The sequence below is a fragment of the Ambystoma mexicanum genome, chromosome 2p (assembly GCF_040938575.1).
Source record: "Ambystoma mexicanum isolate Mex_15411 chromosome 2p, UKY_AmexF1_1, whole genome shotgun sequence".
In the NCBI taxonomy this organism is placed as follows: Eukaryota; Metazoa; Chordata; class Amphibia; order Caudata; family Ambystomatidae; genus Ambystoma; species Ambystoma mexicanum.
In genome coordinates, this window is record NC_090923.1 from 1,141,556,986 (window position 1) to 1,141,581,445 (window position 24,460).

The 24,460-nt window shown below is 43.8% G+C and overlaps 1 long non-coding RNA gene across 2 annotated transcripts in view; it reads left to right on the forward strand.

The window, feature by feature from the left end:
* Nucleotides 1-21,121, forward strand: part of LOC138567230 (uncharacterized) — a 46,003-nt gene extending 24,882 nt beyond the window's left edge. For both annotated transcript variants that reach the window (XR_011302139.1, XR_011302141.1), the window contains exons 2-5: nucleotides 20,062-20,157; nucleotides 20,249-20,312; nucleotides 20,402-20,504; nucleotides 20,592-21,121. This is a non-coding gene — a long non-coding RNA (uncharacterized lncRNA). The remainder of the gene's footprint in view (nucleotides 1-20,061; nucleotides 20,158-20,248; nucleotides 20,313-20,401; nucleotides 20,505-20,591) is intronic.
* The last annotated feature ends 3,339 nt before the right edge of the window (nucleotides 21,122-24,460 follow it).

Sequence of the window (24,460 nt, forward strand, 5' to 3'; positions counted from 1 at the left end):
AGCCCGGGATGTGTGTAAAACCTCACCCATGGGTATCCGAGTTTGGGTACTTAAACCAAACAGGTACATAAACTAAAACCCACAACAACTGTTGTATATTGTTTTGAGTTCACATAAATTATCATTGTAATTATGAACATATTATATTATAAATCAGCAGTTAAGTTATTAGAAATGTTCAATCATAACATCTGCAACTGAAATAAGCAAACATGTTTTGTAGTTATCTGATCATATAAACATGTTATGGCTAGTGCCATTTTCAAAGTTATTTGTTTACTCTGTTACCTCTGCTGCTGCCTTCTTCCAAAGGGTCATGAATGATGTTCTTGGTGACATTGAAGAGGACATATTGGTCATGGGTTCATCAGTCAAAGACCACGACACCAAATTTAAAAAGGTACTAGATGGACTGAACAATACTGGCCTAACCCATCAAAAATTCAAATGTTGTTTTAGGGCCTCACAAATTGTCTATTTAGGAAACCGCCTGTCGGGTAAAGGAACATCCCCAAGGGAAGGATTGGTCAAATCAATTTTACAAATGACACCACCAAAAATAAACATGTAATGTCATTTCTAGGGGTGGTTGAGTATTACTCAAAGTTTATGAGGAGCTTTTCAGACACATATATACACATAAGAGCTCTTTGCAAAATGGATGTGAATTTGAGTGGTCCACTGATTGTGACGGAATTTCAATAACTTAAAGAGCAATTTCTGCTGCCCCAATTCTTTCCTCATTTGAAGAAACCTTTGTGATGACTGATGCAAGTGGCACCAAGCTAGGGGCAGTCCTCATGCAAAGATACAAAGAAGGTGTCAATATTGTTGTATTTTCCTCCAGATCTCTGAAAAATGCTGAATGTAGATATTCAGTGATTGAGAAAGAGGCACTATCTGTGGTATGGGCAATCAGAAAATTCAAAACCTTTCTATGGGTAAGAACATTTACTGTATTGTCTGATCACAAACCCCTTGTTGCTGTCTTCACATCCAAAGGACTGGATGCGGTATCCAGATGTATAATTAATAGGGTAACCTCAATACAGGAGCATGATTTTATCATCAAGCATGTTGTTGGTAAAGAAAACATTGCTGATTTCCTCTCTATAAACACTATTAACAGTAATGAAGCAGAGCTTGAAGATCAGATCCAAGATGTGTTTTTGGTGTAAGGGGAATCTATCACACAAGAGGACTGAGACACCGCCCTAAGGGAGGAACATGCACTTGGTAAGTCAAAGAATAGATGGGTTTAGGACCCTTCCACAGGATGTGAGATGATTTGAGTATTGATAATGGTGTGAGGAAGGCGTGGTATCAACAGTTGGACAGAGACAACTGATGTAAGTTTCAAAAACCTTTATTAATATCTTCAGAAAGGGTTGGAGACTTCCAGCCTAGCCCTATAGCTAAGATGGGAGTAATCGCGTCCATCAACTAAAAGAAAACGTCCTAGTCACTCTTGTCAAAACAAAAAGGGCCCTATACTAAAGAAACCTAACCTTGCCCCCGATCTCAATATACAAATGTGAAAAGGGATGTTTGCAAAGGAAAATAGTCTTTCAAAATGAAATGTTAATGGCTTCTAAGAACTGCCTCCATCTCTCTTCCCCACGTTCAAAGCACAGGGTCTCGGGATTTGTGGTAAGGACAGGTGAGCGACACAGTTCTTTCAGGGTGCCACACTTTGCCTTGAATGTACGTCTTAGTAGTGTGTGTCAGGTCTTTCAACAGTTTAGAGTTCAATTAGATACCTCTGGTTTCTCTCACCCAAGTCCAGGTCTCCTCCTCCTTCTTCACAATCAGTCTGTCTTTTAAATATCACAGTCTGTAGGTCACTCATGTATCACAGTTTACAATGAAGGCTTCCCTCTATCTGGCTCAAGCCTCCTCTTTCTTGGGGTTCCGTTCCCCTAGATTTTACACAAATCAGGTATACAGTAATTACAGGCTTCCCTCTGCTAGGCTCAAACCTGTCTCAAGTATCACAGTTCAATTACAGGCTTCCCTCTACCGGGCTCAGACCTGTCCTTTCTCTTGTGGTTCCCTTCCCCAAGCTTTTACACAAAACACATCATCAGACTTCCCTTAGTCGGGCTCGAGTCTATTCACCATCATACCAATTAGATATTTTGAGGAAAAAATACAGGCAGCAGGATAGGATATGGAGCAAAGGGATAGGATATGGAGGAAAGTGAGAACTCTGGCAGCAGCCTTAAGTGTCACATCGACACTGAAAGATTATAAGGTAGACATCTTCAAAGCAAAATCTGACTTTCTGCACAAGAACATTCAAAAAGCAGATAAAAGACCCAGTCCTACTCCAGTCTGTTCAGTTAAATACATCAGTCGCAGACTTTCAAACTGCAGGGGATTTTGCTAGACCAATGCATGACCAGTTGGACCAACCCACTGTAGGCTTCCTTCTGCCGGGTTTGAGCCTGTCTCGTGAAATGCATTTCGGGTATTGTAGTTTCACTTTCTAGCAACCTTCCGCTTTGCTTTTCTCATGAGCAAATTAAAGTTCAGAAACATTCAACTTTTTTTTTTTTTGTTTTTTTTTTTTCGGGATCGCAGTTCACTTTTTTGCAAACTTCTGCTTTAATTTATTTTCATTGTGTTCACTTTAAAGTTCGTAAACACTTCTCTTCACCAGGAGATACCTTTCATGATTCAAAGAGAGTTTCTGCATTGCGCTTCATTTTGCAGGACTACTTTGCTAACTTGTATTGCTTCGGAACAATCGTCTCTTTCTCTACTTGCTTTTACTTCAGATGCGTAACCTTGCTTGTTACTGTTATCACACGTGCCGTTCAAGAACCGGGCTCTCACTACATTCAAGAACACACCAGCTGTGTTCGGCTTTAGCGTCTTCTTGTCTTTTCGAGGTTGGGCCTCCACTATCAGCCCTTTGTTTCCTCCCCAACACTCCTGTTGTCATGGGAGGGGAGCTGGCAACCTTCAGGCACATTAAAGGAATATTCCCTTTGGCTTCTTACAGCGAACCTCTCGTGCCCTTTGGAAACCTAAATCTCTCACCTGGCTTCCTTTTGCTCTCTCTTGAAGTCAAACAGCCCCTTGGACCTCCGATCTCCGTAGCCTGGTTCCCCATAGCCCTGGCTGAGCTGCTCCTTCTCGTACCTTGCCTTGATCAAAGTTTGTCTGTGCGCTCCACCTTTTATTGTCAGCGTGATGGTTCATGTATGTGATTAAGACTGAGAGCCTGACCCTGCCTGGCTTCATTGGTCGGACAAGGCCATTGTAAAGTGCTAGAGTTGGTCTTTCAAGCCTCTGTCCTGATTTTCCTCATATCAGTGTAATGGGAGTTGTGTCCCAGAAAGTAGGTAGGGATAGGAGTTAGATAAGTGTTGGGAAGGGAGATACCATGTCTTGCCATCAGGTGTCTCTCCCCCAATCCCTGAGGACCCCCTACCCTGGTGATCCTCCCTTGCTTGTCCACCCCTAAGGTTGGGTTCCAAAAGCGATGGCCCTTCCCTGACCACCTGAAGATGGGGACTGCGTTGTGAAACACCCTCTGGTTTTTCACAATGGTCACATTCTTAACGCTGGTCATATGGCTCCACCAGTGAGTGTAAGAAAAAAACGAATTGATCTAGCTCACAATGGTTATTTGGGTATATCCAAGACTAAAGGTATATTACGGGCAGCTTATTGGTGGCCAAGGTTGGACTAGCAGGGGGAAGGTGTAATCAAAGAATGTACATTGTGTGCATCTTCAGATAAGATGTTGAAACCCATGTCCAACCATTAAAACCAATGGAATTTCCATGGCAATACATAGCTCTGGATATTTTGGGTCCTCTGATGTCAAAAAGCGGCTCAAAGAAATATGCGATTGTAATGGTAGATCTGTATTCAAAATTGGTTGAAGTGGAATGCATCCTTGAGGGCGACTCAAGGGCAGTAGTACAAATTATGGACAGCATTTTCCAGAGAGCGGGTATTCCACAAAGAATATTAACAGACAATGGAGTCCAATTTATGTCTAGAATAACTAATTTGTTTTTTTTTAGTAGTATGGGTGTAGTACACCACAGGACAGCTCTGTTTCATCCCTATAATAATGGTATACTGCAGAGATTGAACAGAACATTAAGGGGGTAGTTCGCTCAGAAATTTGACTGACCCAATCGATCAGGCATGTATTTTTGGGCATAGATCGATCTTAAAACATGTCCAATGCATTTTACCTTAGTTTTTCTCACTTTTACACATGCAAAAACGAAAGGTCCCGTACCGCCATCTTGTGCTAATCTTATCTGTTGATCCATCACCCTAAGTGCAAGTGCCCTCGCTGCAGTAATTCCGATCACAAGCCCCCATGGCTGATATGACTAGTCAGAATGATATGCTCCAGCTATTTTAATGATGTTCGTGGGCAGTGTAGCCATTTGAACCCTGTCCTCCCCCACGCAAAACGTTACCTAACACATAACCAGGAAAATACGTTTTGTTTCTTTTCACACAAAGGGTAGAAAAATGTATATTTAGAAGATGACAGCAATAGTGGGAACGTAACAAGTCCTTTTATTTTTGACATAACCTGCAAAAGAGGAGATTATGTCCACAAACACATTTATATATTTAGCAAGTAGAGAATATAGCTAGCAAACATTGCATGGTTGGCAATTTTTGTATAACTGTGAAAGCTGATCTTATAATGGTAATTCTGTTCTTCGATAGATTAATCGCGATCTTTGCATTCTTCAGAGAAAATTCTTATGTTTCATCACCAATGGTTCATCGCCGCACATGGCATTCCGATACTTAGTGCGAGGAAAGGAGTGGTTTCACTTTCAAATGCAACACTTTCACATCATAATGTTTTCAGACAGTATAGGCTGCCATGTTGCTCCTTATTACTGCAACCGTGAAAGGACAGATTGGTATCTGGCGATAGTCCTAGATAATGGTTATCACAGATGCCTTGTTGATGATATATTGTCCAATTAACGTTGAAGAAGCCATCAGGTGGAAGATTGAGCCCATGACAGGCAGAATATAACTATGAAATATTGAGAATGCAAAAATATACTTCAGTACCCAGTTTACAATACAAAATGCACAGTACATAAACATGTTAACTCTCAATTTACACTACAATTAACACGTAAAATTTCTATTCGCGTCAAATTGAACGTTCATCCATCACATCGTTAATCATGTAGCATACAGCACACATGCCATCATCACTCGCCTAAATATTATATAAAGGTATGCTTACATTATGTCTTAAGTTTCCATTATCTCTATGTGACAAATGATCAACCACTTCGAAAGACATATCTCTGAATATAGTGAATCTTATCAATTCTTTGTGAATAATAAGGGCATGGCTGCCTACATACCGGGTTCCAGGTCCGGGTTCCTTCAATGTTACCGGGCCATTCCAACCTTGGGATACGGTAATTCCTCATTGGAAAAAAACATCCCCATTTGAGCCCCCATAGGGCTCAATGGGACTGGGGAGGGAGCTAATAACGGGCCTGTTATTAGCTCCCTGGACCCCTTGCGGGACCCGCTAAGGACATCTGCTCTGACCAGACGTTCTGACCGGGTCCCACAAGGGGACCTCGTAATAGGGCATCCCGTAATGAACGGTGCCGGTCCCGTACCGGCACCGTCATTACGGGAGCGCCAGGGTCGTAATGAGGCCCATTGTGTCCTTCAAATTGTTAGTATGGTTGTTTTAATGACAAATAACAATGAGACCCTTTATTCTGTGTACACAGCGAGTCACGGGTTGCTTTCATTTTAGGGAATACATGCCACAAAAATGAACAATATTTTTAACTGTTTCCAATGGTAAACTGTGCAGTGAAACAGAATGAAATATTTAAAGTATTCCATATAGCCAAATATTTACTTCCATTAACGGTATCAAGGCACCTGGTCCCACAACATTTACAGATTCTTTCAGAGAGGCGCCTAGGCGAGTTGCACAAAGGCTTGGACTGGGCTATACGGCAATAGGGCAATGCTGAAACAAAAATGCAAAATTATATTGTAGGGGCAGTTTTGTTGGTCAAAGTGGGCCACCTTTTTTCTCAAACAGAATTCGAACACAGGCTTTTCCACCTTGACCCCAATACGGCGACCTTGGAAATCCTGTCCATTGGTTAAATAATGTCACTGTTGCGACTATGTAACCTATTGCAACATTACTTGATGCACCCATTTCCCAAACGCCTGATAAATATGTTTTGCTGTTACTAAAGTAGCTATTCGCTACACACCTTCAGTGCTGATTTAAAACGTACAAACTCATTTCAGTAATCTTATTTGACATATAGAGATGGTTACAGCATGAAATACAGATGCATGTATATAGATGGATGAAAAGCTGTGGGTTCATATATACAGACAGCAAAGACGAACCGGGAAGGGGGGGGGCAAAGTGGCGATTCCGCACCAGGCTGGGTGGACTGTTGCACCCAGGGCCATATGTGCAATGAGCAACAATAAAAAAAAAAAATGACATCAATACAATTTCAGCATGCCTAGAATCAGTTCAGTTTGTTAATGCTTAGTGGCTGATGTGTAGATCAATTACAATAATCATCTTGATATAAAAGATTGGCCCCCCGTTGGGGGCCCCTGTTAAAACCCCAAGAGCAGGACAATCCACTCTTAGCCCTCAACTATGGCGACGGATGACGGCCTAACCCCCGGCCCCCTCCCACTGGCACAATCCACAGGAGGGATACAGGTTCTAGAGCACCAGACATTACAATGCCTTTCCCTAGACGTCAACGGGCTGAATTCCCCGACCCCCCCCCCCCACACCCCCCGAAACGCAAACCGATACTACAAAAGTTGCAAGACGATGGGGCCGGAGTGGCCCTGCTTCAGGAAACCCACCTCCTCCCAGCAGACTTTGGGCGCCTTTGCTCACGCCTATTTCCCCATCAATTCTTTGCTTCAGGAGGAACCAAGAGGGGGTGCACAGCGATTATTTTCAGGAAATACTTAAATCCCCAGATCTTCTCATGCCCTGAAGGCCGCTTTGTGGCGGTTAAATGCATCTTAATGGGGGACCTCTTCACCTTTGTCTCGGTCTACGCCCCCAACTCGGGCCAAGCAGACTTCTACGATGCTCTGGGCGCCTCCCTCACGGGATTCATGGAGGGCCAAACAGTGAGGGGGGGGGGGGACTTCAACGGGGTGCCAGATCCCATCAAAGACAAATCCCCCCCCCCCACCGCGGGAGACTTCCCACTGGCCCTCAGCCTCCTACGTTTGTTCAGAACCCTGGATGTGATAGACGCATGGCGGGTGCTCCACCCTACCGAAAGGGATTTCTCCTTTTTCTCCTTTTTCTCACATGTCCACCGAACGTTTTTGAGGATCAACCTCCTCTTAACCTCGCCCCAGACTCTCACAAATGAAAATGAGATCTCCATAGGCTTAAGAATTTTGTCAGACCATGCACCAATAATCATGGAACTTCGAACCCAAAACCCCAGAGCCAACCCTGCACGCAGATGGTCATTCTACGACCCGATTCGTAACAACATGCTGGTCAGGGACAGAATCGCAACCACTATCAAAAACTTCCTCAAGGAAAACCCGGTCACAGACACCTCCCCCGCTAACAATTGGGATGCCATGAAGGCTGTGATCAGGGGTGCCCTGATAGCACAAGGGGCGGCCTTCCACCGGAATCGCTGACAAGCCTGGCTAGCCCTCGAGGAGGAACTGCAAGTAGCAGAGGAAGCGCAGAAGAGGAAGGGGTGGTCCCCCCATAACGCAGCGTGGGATCCGCACAGCCAGCAAGAAACTTGAAGCCCACTACGCGGAACACACCGCACAACAATTGGCCAAGACCCGACTATTACGCCAAGAACAATAAAGCGAACAAATTCCTTGTAGCCAAACTGGCCAAAGCAAGGTGTTCCAATACGATTGCAGGGCTGCGTGACCCACAAGGGAGGATGCACTACTCTGAGCAGGAGAAACAACAGCTGGCCACAGATCACATCACCCAAGTAATGACTGCACCCTCACGAGACTGGGCTGCACAGAGGGAATACCTGCGGGGGGCGGCCCTGCCTCAGCTGCCCGCCGCAATGAGAGAGAGCCTAGACGCCCCAATCACCGCCAAGGAAGTCGACGAAGCCATCAAGTCCCTTAAAGCTCAGGCCCCGGATGGCTTCTCCCCAAGATTTTACAAGATCTTCAAACTCCAGTTAATCCCCACCATGATGACGCTCTTCAACTCATTCAAGGAGACAGGCGCGGTGACCCCCTCCATGCAGGAATCTACGACAATTCTCCTCCCCAAGCCAGGGAAAGACCCGAGAAACCCAGCTTCATACAGACCAATTGCTCTGATGAATATAGATGCCAACCTCTACTCAAAGATCCTGGCCAATCGCCTCTCACACATTCTCCTGACTATAATTCACCCTGACCAAACAGGCTTCATTCGGAACAGAGCGGCGGGGGACAACATCAGGCGGACCCTGAACCTGGTCGAAATAACCCACCGGCGCTCCCAGGGCCATGCGCTGATGGCCCTAGATGCCACTAAAGCATTCGACAGAGTGGATTGGTCATTCATGGAGCTTACCTTGGAAGCCTTTGGCTTCGGCCCAACCATCCGAGCTATGATAATGGCCAACTATAAATCACCCAAAACCCTCCTGAGGATCAATAGGGCCTTATCTACCCCAATTCCTATGACCTGCGGGACGAGGCAGGGCTGCCCACTGTCTCCCCTTCTCTTTGTGCTAACTATGGAACCCTTTGCCCAGAGAGTCAGACGGAACAAGCTCATTAGAGGCCCTCAAGTAGGGCCATCCCAGCCCAAAATTGCGTTATACGCCGATGACTCCTACTGTCGCTCTCAGAACCCATCATCTCGGCGAAACATGCCCTGGGTGAATTGGCAAACTTTGTGAAGGTCGCGGGCTTTGTAGTTAACTTCGCTAAATCGGTGGCCCTGGGCGTCGGCCTCCAGCGGGAGGAACGAGAAGCCCTGTCCAGGCTGGGCCCAATCGCTTGGAAGAAACTATCTATTCCCTACTTGGAAGTCCACATCACGGCGGTCCCGCGAGACACATACCAGGGCAACTTCCCCAGACTGTTCCAGGAACTGGAGGGGGACCTAAAACGCTGGGCCACTCAGGAAATCTCGCTAATGGGTCGGATCACAACTCCCAAGATGAACCTACTCCCAAGATTCCTCTACGCGTGTTCCTCCCTTGAAGTGGCAATCCCGAACAGAGCACTCCAGGATCTGCAGAGGAAAATGCTGAAGTTCATATGGAAAGGCAAAAAGGCCAGAATCCCCCATAAATGCTTACTGGCAGCTCCAGACTAGGGGGAATGGGGGTCCCCGACCTGCAGGCCTACCTGGCAGCAGCACAGCTGGCTCACGTTTGGGCCTGGCAGATAATCTCAGACCACCCTAGATGGGTAGAACTGGAGCAAGCGCAGCTTCCGCTCGTCCTCAGATTCCTCCCGCACGTTCAGCCCGCCCGGAGAGAGCACTGGGGCAACCTCCTACTGACCACCAAGCATACCATAATCTCCTGGGACTGGGCTCTGAAACAAAAAGGGAATCCCGAGAGGCCAAAGTCCCCTCTCCCCAATCTTCCTGAATCCAAACTTCACTCCAGGGATGTATCCACGTAATTTCCGGAACTGGATAGAGGGTGGCCTCGAAACCCTGGAGCAACTATACGTGGGGAACACTCCCTGCACCTTTGAACAATGCAAGGCCGATTTCCGGCTCCAAGAAAAGGACAGGTTCACCTACTGCCAGCTCCGCCACTGGTGCTCACAGCCCCAGACCCTCCAGGCTGCCACGCGTCTGCTCACCGCCCTAGAACTGACGCTTAAGGATCTTCCGGGGCAGGATGATCTCCTTATACAGACGCTTCCTGGGGGACTTCCTAATCTCCAGAACGCGATGCATGGCCCAATGGGAGGCTGACCTGGGCCACCCGATTGACGACCAGACCTGGGTGGACATCTGGACACGCACCCACTCCGCATCGACCTGCATCACCAATAAAGAATGCGCGTACAAGCTCATGTTGCGCTGGTAGTTCGACCCCCTCAGATTACACCACATACCCATGAGTGAACGCCGCCTGCTGGAGGGGGTGCTCTCAGCCAGGCTCCTTTTTCCACATGTGGTGGTCGGATCCGGCAATTCTGGGAGCTGTGTTTGGTGATGATCGAGCAAATTACTGGGTGGACACTCTCCTTGGAGCCCGAAACGGTTCTCTTGGGGGTCCCAACCCCCGGATCCTACCCCCGCTCAGGGAACAGAGCGAAACTGATAACGCAATGCCTTCTGGCAGGCAAAACCGTTCTAGCCCGCTTCTGGAAGTCCCCGGACAGCCCTTGTATAGCCCACTGGTGGGGCAAACTATGGGACATCCTGATAGCGGAAAAAGTGACCGCGGCGAGAGCGGGGGTGCTACACCGCTTCCAGAATGTCTGGGCCCCGGTGTTGGACTACGATCAGCACTTCCCCGCTTTGACATTCAAACCGCTTAACGCAAGATGGACCCTGAAGGATGGGGAACCTACCCGAGCTGCAGGGGCCTCAGCGGTATCCAAGGAATGTGGGAACTAGGGGAGGACTGCTGGAGGTTGGGGGGATCACATGGGGGGGGGGAGAGAAGTGGGCGGTGGGGTATGACTTAAAAGTGAAATGTTATAGGTGTGTTCTTTAAGCAATGTCATTGATAATTTGTCCTGCCTTGTTTTAAAATAAACATATTTATTAAAAAAAGAATCGTCTTGATAAATGCAGGCGGGTCTGGGTGTCCTCCACATGTGGGCCTCACAGTAAGATGAAAATGAGCAAAGGCCACAGGCGCATGTTTATAGTACACATTGGCAAAGTATGCATTTAAATGAAATATTCTTTTGACCATTATTTCCATGTTGGCTAACACTGTGGCACATAAACCTTTGGTCTATTGCAATCTGCAGCCACTTAACATGATTCCGACTTGTCAACGAAGTTAGACTCAATATCTTTTTCCTTGCTTTCATTCTGTATGTCTGCTGCTCCAATTTTCTGCTGAGATTCTTGAACTATTGTGAGTTCATTACAAATAAATAGTTTGGTAGCACCCTCAGTAATAACCATGAATAATACAATTATGGTACATTGTGCTACTCACTTTCACGCGCAGGTCAATATCACGCGCAGAAGGATGCAACAGTCAGGTATTATGTATTATTATAATTGTACGTTTAATGGTCATATTAAATACACATAATGGACAATATTGTCACCTTAAAGCTTTTCCTGTGAAAGGCCGCAAAATTGTCCGCTTCTGATATGCCATCCCTTTCTGGAAAATTGAAGTCTTTCAAAGGAAAGCATTTCTGCTTCGTGCACAACAAAGATGCATATTATTGATCAGACTTACTCCCTCTCCATATCCATGGATGACACCCCACATAGTTACCTCTGCTTCCATGAAATTAAATATGCAGCAAACTTCATAAGAATGCAATATGTCTGCAAATTAAATGCCAAGTCCACTCAGCCTCTTTCAATGTGTTGTCCCTGAGCAGTCCCCATAGCTCCAATTACTATCAACTGCCTGACCACACCTTCTTCTCATGCCTTGTGTAACATTAACAGCAAGTAAATGTGATCTGGCATGTACATGAGAACAAGGGCAATGGAAGGGGGATATTTGCAAGCAATTACTCAATGGGCAATGTGGGCAAATGAACGGGGTTGCGTGCCAGGTAAGGGAAAGGAAATCAGTAAAGAGTGAAGGGATGGTGAAAAAATGTAACATAGGTATGATATATTATTGTAAGTAATCGTAGGATGAAGGGGCATCAAGGATATGTTGCCATGGAAGAACACATGTGGTGTATGTAAAATAGTGTAAATGATATAGAGTTATAAATCACGAACGCTGGGTCATTAGATTGAGTGGCCGTTGCAAAATATTTATCCTTGACTAGCAAGCCAATGCAACTTCTTGTGGAACACAATTAATATTTATTGTTCCATCAATCCATGTCCTGTGTGCAAGATACATTCTAACAATTTTAATAGTATATTTATTTATTTAGCATTTTTAAAGTGCTCACACAGCCCGCGGGCATCGAGGCGCTGTTACAGGAATTGTTTGTTTTTTAGTTGTGTAATTGTTTATTTTTTGGTCTTAGATGCGTATTTATAATATGCTTAAATACCCAGAGGTTTCTGAGCGCGGACCCAGGGATCGAACCTGTTTCTCTTCGTGTCGTCTTGCTTCCAAGGCGAGCACGTTTTGCATCGGTTGTATTTAAAATATTCAAGTATGTGATTGCATTACTTTCTGTAGATGTTCTTTTTCTCGTAATAAACAATTTGCAGAGACTATCTACCAATTGGTTGAGAACAAAAAAGCATACGTATGTAGAAATGTAATCAAAAAAGACTTTACAACGGTATCTGGTCAATCCATCGAACACCAAAGCATCTAATACCAAACCATTGAATTATATGCAACGAAATTCCATTCCATCGAATAGCCATTTTGTTGTATATAATTCATCGAAATTAGTGGGGTTAGGTTTGGGGCTAGGGTTAGATTATGGGTTAGGTTAGGGTTGGGGCTAGAGTGGGTTAGATTAAGGGTTACATTAGGGTTGGGGGTTAGGGTTGGGGCTAGGGTTAGATTAAGGGTTACATTAGGGTTAGGGTTGGGGATAGGGTTGGATTAAGGGTTACATTAGGGTTGGGGCTAGATTTAGGGTTTGGGGGAACCCCCCACCCACCAATATACAAAAAAAAAATTCAAACGTTACAAGGAGCTGGCCAGTGCCGAAATTTCAGCACTGGACAGCTCCATGCAACATTTTAAAGTTACAAAAAAAGCATTGAAATGCTATCTTTTACATGTAAAAGTGAATTTCCATTGAAACCAGTCAATTTATATTTTCGATGGACTGGTTTAGATGGAAAGACACTTTTCCATGTTAAAGATACGATGCATTTTTTTAAATGCTTTGGTATGTCGTTTTTTTTCCGACGGAATGACTATAAACCCTTTACGACTTAGAAAGAAAGTCAGATACTTAAGTCAGATTGACATTTATTGTTGTAATATAAATCAATGATCTTGAGGAACATAAAAAAAGGCAAAGAAAAAACACAATTTTAAATGCCTTCTACTAAGATTACTTCACATAAAATAATTGACTAAAAATAATGTACATTGCAAGTCATATACTATTCCATTTTGTGTACAATCAACAGTTTCCAAACATTGCGCAATTGCTTTAAATTGGATTTGTTAACAATTGTGAAGACAGCCACACATCATTTGAATGTTGAAGTCAACCTTTCAACAAGTTCAAGTTTGGGAGGACAAACCTCTTTTGGAATGTTCTGTGCCATAGACTGGGCCCTGGCAACAGAATCTGAGCAATTCCATGTGTTTATATGGCCAGCACTTTCAATGTCAGGTCTTTAACCAATTTAAAATCCATCTGCTGGTAGATTGGCTTTGCCAGCCGTTTGCTTCTTTAGGTACACTCAATGTTGTTACAAAGCACCCCGAAAGTTCCTGCAGCGTTTGCTTGGTCCCTACAACGTTCCATTGAGTGCAAGTACAGCCAAGTACAACCTTTTAGGCCTGTACTTTAGGCACATGCTATGGAACACCTCACACGGCAGAATTCGGTTAGTCCCCTCATGCCTCTTGAAAGCGTTTTGTCGTACGCCATCTTCTCAAGTGCTGTGTGAGGAGGGGAGCCTGGCACAAACCACCTTTTCTTGCACTCCTGCTCCTTGCTCAATGGTCCATGTACACATTTGTGGAAATGTTCGTTTTCTTCCCAAGAGTGCATGTTTGAACAATGGTGCAACATTGAACACCATTTTTCAAGCAGAATATCTACACAAGTTTTTGAGTTCCACCAAAGATGGTTGCTGATAGACTGTGACCAATTTAAAATGTTTTCTGTAGCCTCTTTTTACCAGCGCTGTAATTTGTTTAGAAATTGATTTTGTTACATGGCATATATCATATTGATGCTTTATGTGTGGGAACTGCTCTCGCTTTGCCTTTGCTATTCCTTCGTGCCTGTCAGTGGCTATAAAGTCTATTTGTATTTCTGTGGATTGCAAAAGTTCAATGGATTTAACGAAACCACATTTTTTCACGGCAACAGTAGATGTACATTCAAACACTTGCACAATGACTGAACTCACTATTGTTTTGCTCTCCAGGTCTTGGAAGTGGTAAGTGCAGTATTTAGCAGAATCCAGGACTATCCCACTGCCCATCACCAGCAAGCCTGAGCCTGTTTCCAGTGAGAGCATTGTCCATTGATATCTGTTCGAGTGTCGAGGCCTGGCTTATAGCGGGGAACAATACATTCTTCTGATATTTGTAGTATTGGGTTTTAGCAAGGAACTCAAGCTCCACAAATGTACAGAAATTTGAAATTTTACTGAATGTTCATCCGCTAAACAACACAGCAGATGAACAAAGTACATTTTGATCAGGAAAATGTGTTATGATTGTGGCCACAGCTACCCTTGATCTTCGGTTTGGTGCCTTTGACTACACAAGTTAACTTCACCAATGGCTCCCCACAAATCCTTCTACGTAATTAATGATTACATTTTATAATTTTCATAATCTTGATCAGGCAGCAGTCGAATACAATGTATTTTGTATCCCTTAATAGCCAATCGTTCTGCAGTAAAGTGGTTTGTGATTCCATGGTGGTGGACAAGTCCTTTACACTAGGAAGAGTGAAGTCCAGATCATGAGCACAAACGTCTATCAGTTGTGAAGATGCTTCAGTTATTTCTGTGTGATATTTCAGGATTTTACACATGTATTGGGGAAACGGGGAACATTGGCCCTCATTACGAGTCTGCCGGTAACCTCGCCTTACCATTTCTGCCACTTGATATCCCGGTAATACCGGGATATTACATGCGGTGGAGGAATAGTACGTTCCCATTCCCGTGGAGTCTTATGGGAACCCTGAAGCACTGGCTCCATTAGTAACAGTGCCAGTGCATCAGTGAACAATCTGCAAGTAGGGTACAGAACTACCGGAAGCTCAGGCCTGCTGGTAGCTCACAGCACCTACCGGCAGACTTGTAGTTTGCTGGTCCAGAAAAGGTGCGGGTAACCGTTGTTACCGGCACTTTTTTTTCTGGACTGGCAAACTTGTAATGAGGGCCATTGTCTCGTTCTTAGATTTCAATTCTTTATCGGGTGTGGATTGTGTGAGCGGGACTGCAAGCAATTCTGAAACATCTTCTGTGTTGTCGGTCTCTTTTGGGGGGACGTTGTGTGCTGTAACATTGATCCATGGTTACTTTCCATGGGTCACTGGTGACATTCCATTCAAATTCCGGCCACTGGACATTTGCATCACAAGTGAAGAAGATGTTCTGAACAAAGGTTTGGCATTTGTCTTAACAAAGAGACACAATCATTTTGAGTTTGGAATATATGAAGGTTTATGAGGATCATTCACCTGAAGGAGTATTTTGAAAAAAGTGAGTACCCAATACCCACTAACGCAACCTTAACTCTACCTTTATGCCACCGGCCCATACACATACCCCAGAATCGAAAGTATTTGAAAAGAAAGTACTGGCAGAAATTAGTAAATTGGAAACTGAGACAACACCTATGTTTCAGAACCTGAGCCAGAAAGAACAAGCGGCTGCTAAATCACTGGCTAACAACGAATCAATTGTTATAATAAAAAAAAAAAAGCTGATAAAGGCAGGGGCATTGGGATTCAAAACAAAGAAGACTATATTAGAGAATGTGTTAGACAACTGGAAGATACCAACGGCTACGAACTCCTTACTGTGGATCCTGCAGAAACCTTAAAAAAGAATATAGATCTTAAAGTTACAAAAGCTGAAGAAAATATATCGATCAGCAAACAAGAAGCAAGTTTCTTGTGTAAAACAGACCCAATAATCCTTACGTTTTACTGCCTCCGTAAAATACACAAAACACTAGTTAATCCACCAGGGAGGCCGATTGTATCAGGGATGAACTCCGTCCTAGAACCTTTATCCAAATTTGTAGACCACTACCTAAAAGGGTTTGTTGGCACAATGAGATCACACTTGAAAGACACCACCAGTGCGTTTAATACATTTGAGAATTTTGAATTCGATCCAGGGAAGAACATCTTAATAGGACTAGATGTGGTGGCGCTATATACTAACATACCCCAAAGGGCTACCCTAGAAGTCATTGAAGAGGTCCTGTGGAAAACTAACAGATGCTGGCCCTGTCCCCAATTAATTTTTGATGTGGTGTGCAGAATAACATACTACCAAATTGAGGGGACCGCAATGGGCACTATCATGGCGCAGAGCCTAGCTAATATATAAGTAGAAAGCTTTGAAAAGACTCATCTATGCAGACTCCATCCCTTTTAGAGACATCAAAGAATGCACCAGATACATCGACGATATCCTGATGGTATGGGAAGGGACAATGGAAAGCTAAATCATTCTTCGAATGGCTCAACTCCAAAAATCATCACTTAAATTTTACGATGAATCAAAACAATAGAGAAATAAATTTTCTGGATGCAACTTTATACCGAACTGCCCGGTAAGCCCAACGTGACGTATCCAAAACTAAAATTGGTATCATGGAACACTTGCGGTTTTCACCACCTTACTAAAGCGAGTGAAATAAATCTGGGCAAATTGACGTGCTTTGCCTGCAGGAAACTTGGCTCTGTGCAAAGCCCATTTCGGATGGATTCGAGATTTCAGCTATGACGGGAAAAAAAGGGCGGCCCTCGCCGGTTTACTGACGGTGATTAAATCCAGAAGTTATTTGTCATTAACAAGATGCATATCGGCGAGCGCTCTGTCTCAAGAACTTTTGATTGGGTGGGAGCCTTCGATTCATAACCAAGGTTTGGAGACATCGTCTAATTGATAAAAGATAATTGGTATCTGGTCCTAACAACAGATGAGGAGTTCATTGAGCATATCTCAGATCTCATAGACGATGCATATATACTTCAAAACACGAGAAACATTGTCGTTTGCAGGGATTTAAACATCTCTTGTATCCCTAGTTCCTTAGACTCCCATCAGGCTGTTTATACTTCAGCTCGAAACACCAGGGCCACAAAGCTCTTATGGCCGCAAAAGATATGCATATCAATGGCAATATAAAAGAAGATATCCCTCCTCAGACGACATGGGAAAGTATGGGTCGACACTCAGTGATAGACTATATCTTTGTTTCTCGGCAGTTTCTCCCATGTGTTTCATCATTTCGAGTGGTAAAAACTAAGGCCAGTGACCATCATATGCTGTGTATGGAATGGAGAGGAGTGCTGCCTAACATCCGAAAAAGAACGACCGGGGGCACGGGCAATCGAAGACTAAAGCTGACAAATGACAGCATTGCCCAACTCTCGATCGATTTCGGAGCAGGAGGTCCTTCGGTGGAGTACACCCCCTTACTGGAACCATACCTCTCTGCTGTTGGTAACAGACGAAGATCATCCACTACCCACCTTCACGTTTACAACCAAGAATTGGTTGTGCGAAGAAAGGTGGTAAGAAGGCTGGCTAGAATTGCAAAGAAATTGGGAGTAACAGTGGACTATGAAAACCTTTGTATGGGAAGGGTGGAATCGCAGGAATTGGCTGTACTCCATCAGACGGTCCTTGTATCAAATTGATTCAGAAGCCATGCTCAGGACCCTCGCAGGAAAAAAAAAGAGATTTTTGGGTTCTCATAGAATAAGTGGGAGTGCAGGCAATTTGACGAGTAGTCAAACCCGGTCGATGAAGCCAACTGCATCTGGCACTTTAAAAAACATTATGCCCCGGGAGAAGAGTCAATGACAGGTGGTGCCTTGGGTTTCTTCGACGAGCCCTAACGACATCCTAAAATGCATTACTCAGCTAAATAACTCATGGGCGCCAGGACTGGATGGTCTAACTAACTTTATGCTGAAAGAACATCCAGCGGAGTTGGCAACCTTCATCCACACCCTCTTTTCCCAGATCTTTTACTCCAGCGATTACCAGATTCCTGGAAGAGGGTGATTGTGGTACCCATTTTCAAAACGGGGGGGTTCTTGCCCACCCGATATCGCACTCTTGGATGTCATCAGAAAACTGTATAGCGCGATTTTTCTGGAGACCATTTCCGCACTTCGGTGTGTCAATTCAGTGGTAAATGACGCACTGCAAACTGGTTTTGTTAGGGGTATCGGAAACATCAGTGAATATCTTCATCCTCAATATGTTAAAAAGTCAAGTCCATGACGGGAAACCTAAAATCTACATGGCCTTTGTCGATCTGGTCCAGGCCTTCGACCTGATCGACCGTCATAAGCTGTGGGCCAAATTGGAGGCGAGGAGCTGTCCAGGCGTGATCTTGGAGCCGATGAAAGCATTGCACAAAGCTACTTCGCTGAGAGTCCACCTGAACAAATCAGGTTTCCTATCCGACGAAATACCTTCATCCAGGGGAGTGAAGCAGGACTGCCCGATGGCTCTGGCAGTGTTCAATTTCTTTGTTGCTGATATAAAGGACCCGGATCCCAACACCAGAATTTTTCCACCGAACGTGGGGGGAGCTCCCCTACCTAGATTGTTGTGTGCAGACGACATAGTCCTGGTGGATCAAATGCCAGTGGGGCTCCAACGGTAAATCAACAGCTTGCAGTTCTTTATGGACTCAAACGGTTTGAAGATATACAAGTCGAAGACCAAGATCTTGATCCTGAATAGGAACAGTAACAGAGGCAAGAACGCCTATTCCTTGAAGCTTAACGACCAACTCATCGAGCAGGTGACCTCATTCAAATATTTGGGGGTCTTGCTCAGTGATACAGTTTCTGAGGCACCAATGGTTGCCCGTCTAAGAGCAACAACCTCTACCTTGTCCAGTCAAGCTCGTGCCATGAACCATAAGTATGAGCGTTTCTCCATCTTGCCAGTCCTGAATTTCTATAGATCAAAAGTCGTGCCAGCGATAACCTATGGGGCTGATGCAATGCCGAACATTCCTGAAACAACCTAGCCCCAGTTGGAAGGCCTTTTTTTGGAAGAAAGTTTTGGGCCTCTACAAATCCACGCCCATTCAGATCATACGGCGGGAGTTGAGGCTTTCCTCTTTGAAATTAGTAGTTTTGTGGAAAAGTAAGTTTTTTTTCAGGAAATGCTTTGCGCCAGCACGACCGGAAATCCTGGAGATGCTATGTAAAGAAATCATGGCATCTCAAAATTCAATGCTGCTAAAGTGGAGATGAAAAATGTGCTCTTCATTGGAAGAGGTTGGAGGCCCACTTAAGGTCCTATTAGACAACCCAATGTGGGTAAAAAAAAAGCTGAGGGAAGCTTGATTGGACTGATACTTTGGAGTCTGTGAGCAGTTATCAATCAGATGTCCAGATTTCATGGGAATGAGAAAATTGGACACTCTGCTTATCTGAACCGATTTCCGGACAACATCTTCCGAGACCAATTCCTGTGGATTCGCCTGAACCTACAGCCTACAAATGAGATTAGAGCCATTTGTGGACTTTCAGAAAGTGCTAATTGTCGATTTTTGTAAGGTTACCTCAGTGGTGGAATCATTAAAGCACTGGGTCATCAGCTGGCTGGCACTCACAAAGAGATGCACTAATCACTTTAGTCACCTTTTCTCTGATTTCCAAAAGCAGGAGATGGAAGAATGTTGGTCATTGCTGATCGCAGGGTACAGGACAAGTTATGTGATCGCCATGGTCAAATTCTTTGAACCATTGTTAGCTGCATAATGTTCACAAGAAAGTTTTCCTTTTTTGATTGTTCCTCCGGGGGAGAAAAATTCTCACTTCTTTGGGTTTCATTTTAAATAGAATTTTTGGCAAATGTGATTTCCATGCAAGATGTGATTTTTGCTAAAATATTGTTTCAATTATATGCAAATAAAAGATAAAATAAAATTATACAGGGGAATTGATGTAGACAGCGGGTAATAAGTAGAGATGATGCCCAGCATAATTGCTTAGCCTTTTTTTTTTTTTCTTTTTTTTTTACAGGCACCAACTTTGCGACAAGAAAATGACACAAAAGAGGGAGACATTAGCGCAGGACTAATACCAGAGAAGCATGCGACATATTTAACGAGTGAATAGGTAACTTTAAATTCACTCACAATGTTGTGAGTAAAGAAAGGTTTATCTAGATGGAGACTAGTTACTAAACAGTGACACTGTCTCATTGCAGAATAACTGGAGTGCCCGAATTAAAAAGACGGATTACCCGAAGACAACCCTATAGAGTCTGAAGGGTGAGTAGCCAGCGCCTCACGTAGAACTAGCCTCTTTAAGAAATATTATCATGGTTAATAGTAAGAATATACTCTTAACTGTTCCACAGATACTACGAGCCAAATGGGGGACTCTAGAACAAAACAATAACCGTGACGGTAACCACCTAGAATGGAATTGAAAACACCATTTCCACTAAATTGTGAAGAGAGGTGAGTAGAGAGGAAAGACAAACTGATAACAGTGTGAAGTGAAACCGCTAAGAGGTTCTAATACCCATATTTGTATTGTTTCCATAGGTGGAAGAGACCCCAAGAGGGAGTTCTTTGATTCATGCACAGATCTCAAGAAGTGACTGCCAAACTTCTTTTCCGATAGAACTCCATTACCTATCGAAAAGGGAATGACTAAATATACCCCTATTTATAAAAATAGCATTTGTAGCCAATTGTTTGTTTTTTGCAGTGATTGGGAATCGTTATTGGAGAAATAGGTTTTTTTAAGAAATAAAAACCGAACATACTGATAGTGACCCACAGAAAAGCTCTTGAAGGATGTTCTCTAATAAAAGGATACAAGAACAGAAACATGTAGAGCGATAAATTGACCAATAAGATAGTGTTGAGTTCGATATCATTCAGTTGAAGTTACCTGATTTATAATTAACAGCTAGACAATACACCTAGAGGAATTATCAGTCACTTTACCACTGCATTACATGTTTTTAGGTGTTTTGAACAAGGAGATTTGTAATTTTGGAATGATTTTAGTCAGACGTATGTTAAATGAATTGATATAAATGTTATGTGATTATTTAATAAAATGTATAACCCGATCATAAAGGGGTAGTTCTTATCTAGCATCTCCACCCTGACAGTGGTACACCTTTTAACCATACCCACACACACTGCAACAACGACTTTTGGAGTCTTACCTCCATTTTTTTAAAAAATTGTAGTCCGTCCCGACATAGGTCTGACTCGTCCAACCTCTATTATATATAAGTTGGTCCTGAGTTTCCCTAACTTGTAAACGGAAGCATACCCCAAGACCAAGAAAAGGGCCCATCAGCACTCCACTCACAAGCTGGGTAATGTGTGGAGACTCCCGTAGCAACTCATCCTATGCCAATGGAGGGGATATAGAAATCGGGCTCTTGGAAACTACACATTCAAGGCTCATGCCCCAGGCAAGCCTCCTCTTCGATCTAACTTTGTAGTACATCATTGAAGTTGCCCACTACTATTTTAGTCAATTGTGATTTGCTCCCGAGGGGCCCAAATCTTACATTTCATGTGGATCTCTTCTGCCATTCATATGCCTCACTGTCATTTTGCCCTCAATGCTGCTTCCCGGTGTATCTTCACCCACTGCAGGCCACTCTATAACTCTCTCCGCAGTGACTTTGATCTACATTACCCCATCTACTAGAATGTCTGCATTGCTATACCGGATAAGATACTTCAAATGTTAGACTGTTATGTTGAAAAGCTTTCATACTGCACCAATCACCATTCTGGTGGTATTACAGTTAGACGCTTGTCCAGAGACTGCATATTGTGCCCTCGACTGGAGTGAACCAAAACATGCCCTGTGGTGGAAAGGGAAAAGGGTGAGAGGATAAGAGAAGCAGCAGTAGGATAGGAACAAACACACAATTAAATGGAAAGGTAGTAGGGTGAGTATGTAATGGTTTAAGGGGATTAAATTAATGTTGACCGGAAAGAAAGGGTGTAAAGCCTGTCCATGCTGCTGAGCAGTTTTCTGAGGGCAGTTTTGAGTGGCGATTTTTATGTAAAACAGTTAGTCCGCCCATGTTGTATGGTGGACTTGAGATGTGTTGGAGCATGCCCTTAAAGTGTGGAGTCTTCTTCACCAGATAAAATGTTGCGCCTCAAAAACTAGGAGAATAATCTAGGGGTGTCTTGGGCCTTGCAAAAGTGTCATAACCAGGCGTTGGCCGTATAAAAGTGAATGCAGGGAAGATAAAAATAGAAGAGGAATGGAGAAGAGGAGTAATCGCAATCCTCTAAGAGACATCTGCTTATTAATCTGATGGCGGATGAGATTGACTAATGATGTGAGAAATGTGTGGTGCTTGATTTGGGAGCAGGCTAACAAATTACAATACTATGCACCTCTCCATAGTGAGCAAATGTAGCCTGAGCGTCATATCCAGGCTGTATTCAGTGGCATAAGAGAAGGCCACCTCCTCCAATTAATAATACAGAGAGAACACATTCAGTGTGTCCACCGCTGCCTAGGTTAAGTAGCTATATATGGCCCATTACCTGACCTCCAAACTACCAAGTATGGGATACTGGCACAGCTGTGACATGCATTTCATCACCACTTTCAAGACGCTGTAGCCTCTCTGGAAGTGGTAGTATTGTGCCCCTGTCTGGGGTCTCTGGACCATGGTCTGTGAACGGAAGAAAAGGGGAGGGTTGAAGTGGTGGAGAAAAAGGTACAGATAAAGTAAATGTGGCATTCCAATGGAGGTGGGGCAGGTTAAAGTAAAAAGGACAGTGTCTGTGATAGCTTGGGTGCATAACGTTCCAGCCAAAGTATATCAGGTTTCCAGAAACTTTGGAGGGCAAATTCCAAGGTGTGGGAAGGAGAAGGAAATATTTGTTTGAAGGCAGTTCCAGAGAAGTAAATAGGTATTACTTAAAGTAGTTTGTGGCTGTGTGATAGGCCTGACACGTGCTCCAACATACCCTTGAAACATGTCAGATTTTAGTGCTAGGAGAATGTTTAATTCCTCCCACAAAACAAACTCCAGAATAGTAATTTTGGGACTGCAAAGTCTATTGGCCAGTAGTGGCCAAGTCAAGAATAGACTTTAAAAGGCGATTGGGGATGGTGACAAACAGGGTAGTGTAAGGGTGTAGAAGTAGGAGACCAACACACAGGTGGCAAGCTTGTGGCTATAGACCTATTAGTGAGCAAATAAAAGAGAAAACCCTATCTGACCCTAGTTCTAACAGGGGTTTCCCTGCCTCAACTAATACTAAGGAAACTGTCAGGATGTCAGTCTAAAGCAAAGCATCCACCGTCCTGTGTCAAAGGCCTAATTTCATCCCTTAAACTATAAACTCAACTAAGAAAGAGGGGTGCCCTTATTGGTCCAGTGAAATGGCTCCCTTCTGCTGGACAACAATCCAAAGTTTAGTTCTGGGTGCAGTAAACAAAATTGCTCTTCTCCGGGAATGTAAATCAAAAGTCTCAAAAAGGTTCTTTGAGTGATTTCCAGCCAAACACACAACACAAGTCTCAAATGGTCAGGACACATGTCTTTCTTCTCCTGGCCTTTAACAGATGTTTCACAAAGCCATGAGGACACTTCCCGCAACTTGTTCTTTCCACAATGTTCGTTAAGACCAAGGGGTAGGTCTCCCTTCCCCTGGTCTTTCTCAAAGCTCCTCAGGATGCCAAGGTAATGACTCCCTTCTCTTGGCTGGTACAACAGTGTTCATAAGATCAAGGGGCATGTCTCCCTTGCCCAGGCCTTTCTCAAAGTGCTCTTCAGGATCTCCAGTACACGCCATGTTCACAGTCTACCTGGTTCACTACTGTGAGGGGTCAGAAATGCGAGATGGACACAAAGGTAGAGTTTTCTAAAAGTTTGCCATTTATTAAATGAAAACTGGTGGGATAAATGCCTATCTTCCCCTAACCTAACAGTGGTCCCTGCCTAGCAAACTAATACTAAAGAAAATTGACCTAGTATCCAAAAATTCTCTGCCCCTCACACTTATACACACAACAAAATTATACACATATAGAATGGCTAATATCAGTTTAACAGAACAGTTTAGCAATTCGAACTTAAATGGTTTTGAAAGTACTCCTTGCTACCAGGATTGGGCCCCCTTCCCCTGGATCAATTCAGGAATACTTTGAGCACAGTTCTGATTTAACAAAGTTCGGTTCCAGGTAACACAGAGAGGTCTCTTGCATCCACTGTGTCTTTCACCTTGACACAGCCAAATAGAGTTTCCACAATGTTTGTTCGCAATTCAAAACAACGGATGCTTTCCACAATATCCTTCTTGGAACAGCAAATGTCTTTCTTTCGTGACAAGTTCAAACCCAAAGCAATTGTTCTTTTCAAAATGTCCAACAATTATTAGCATATCACACCTTCTTCCAATTAACTACTTTT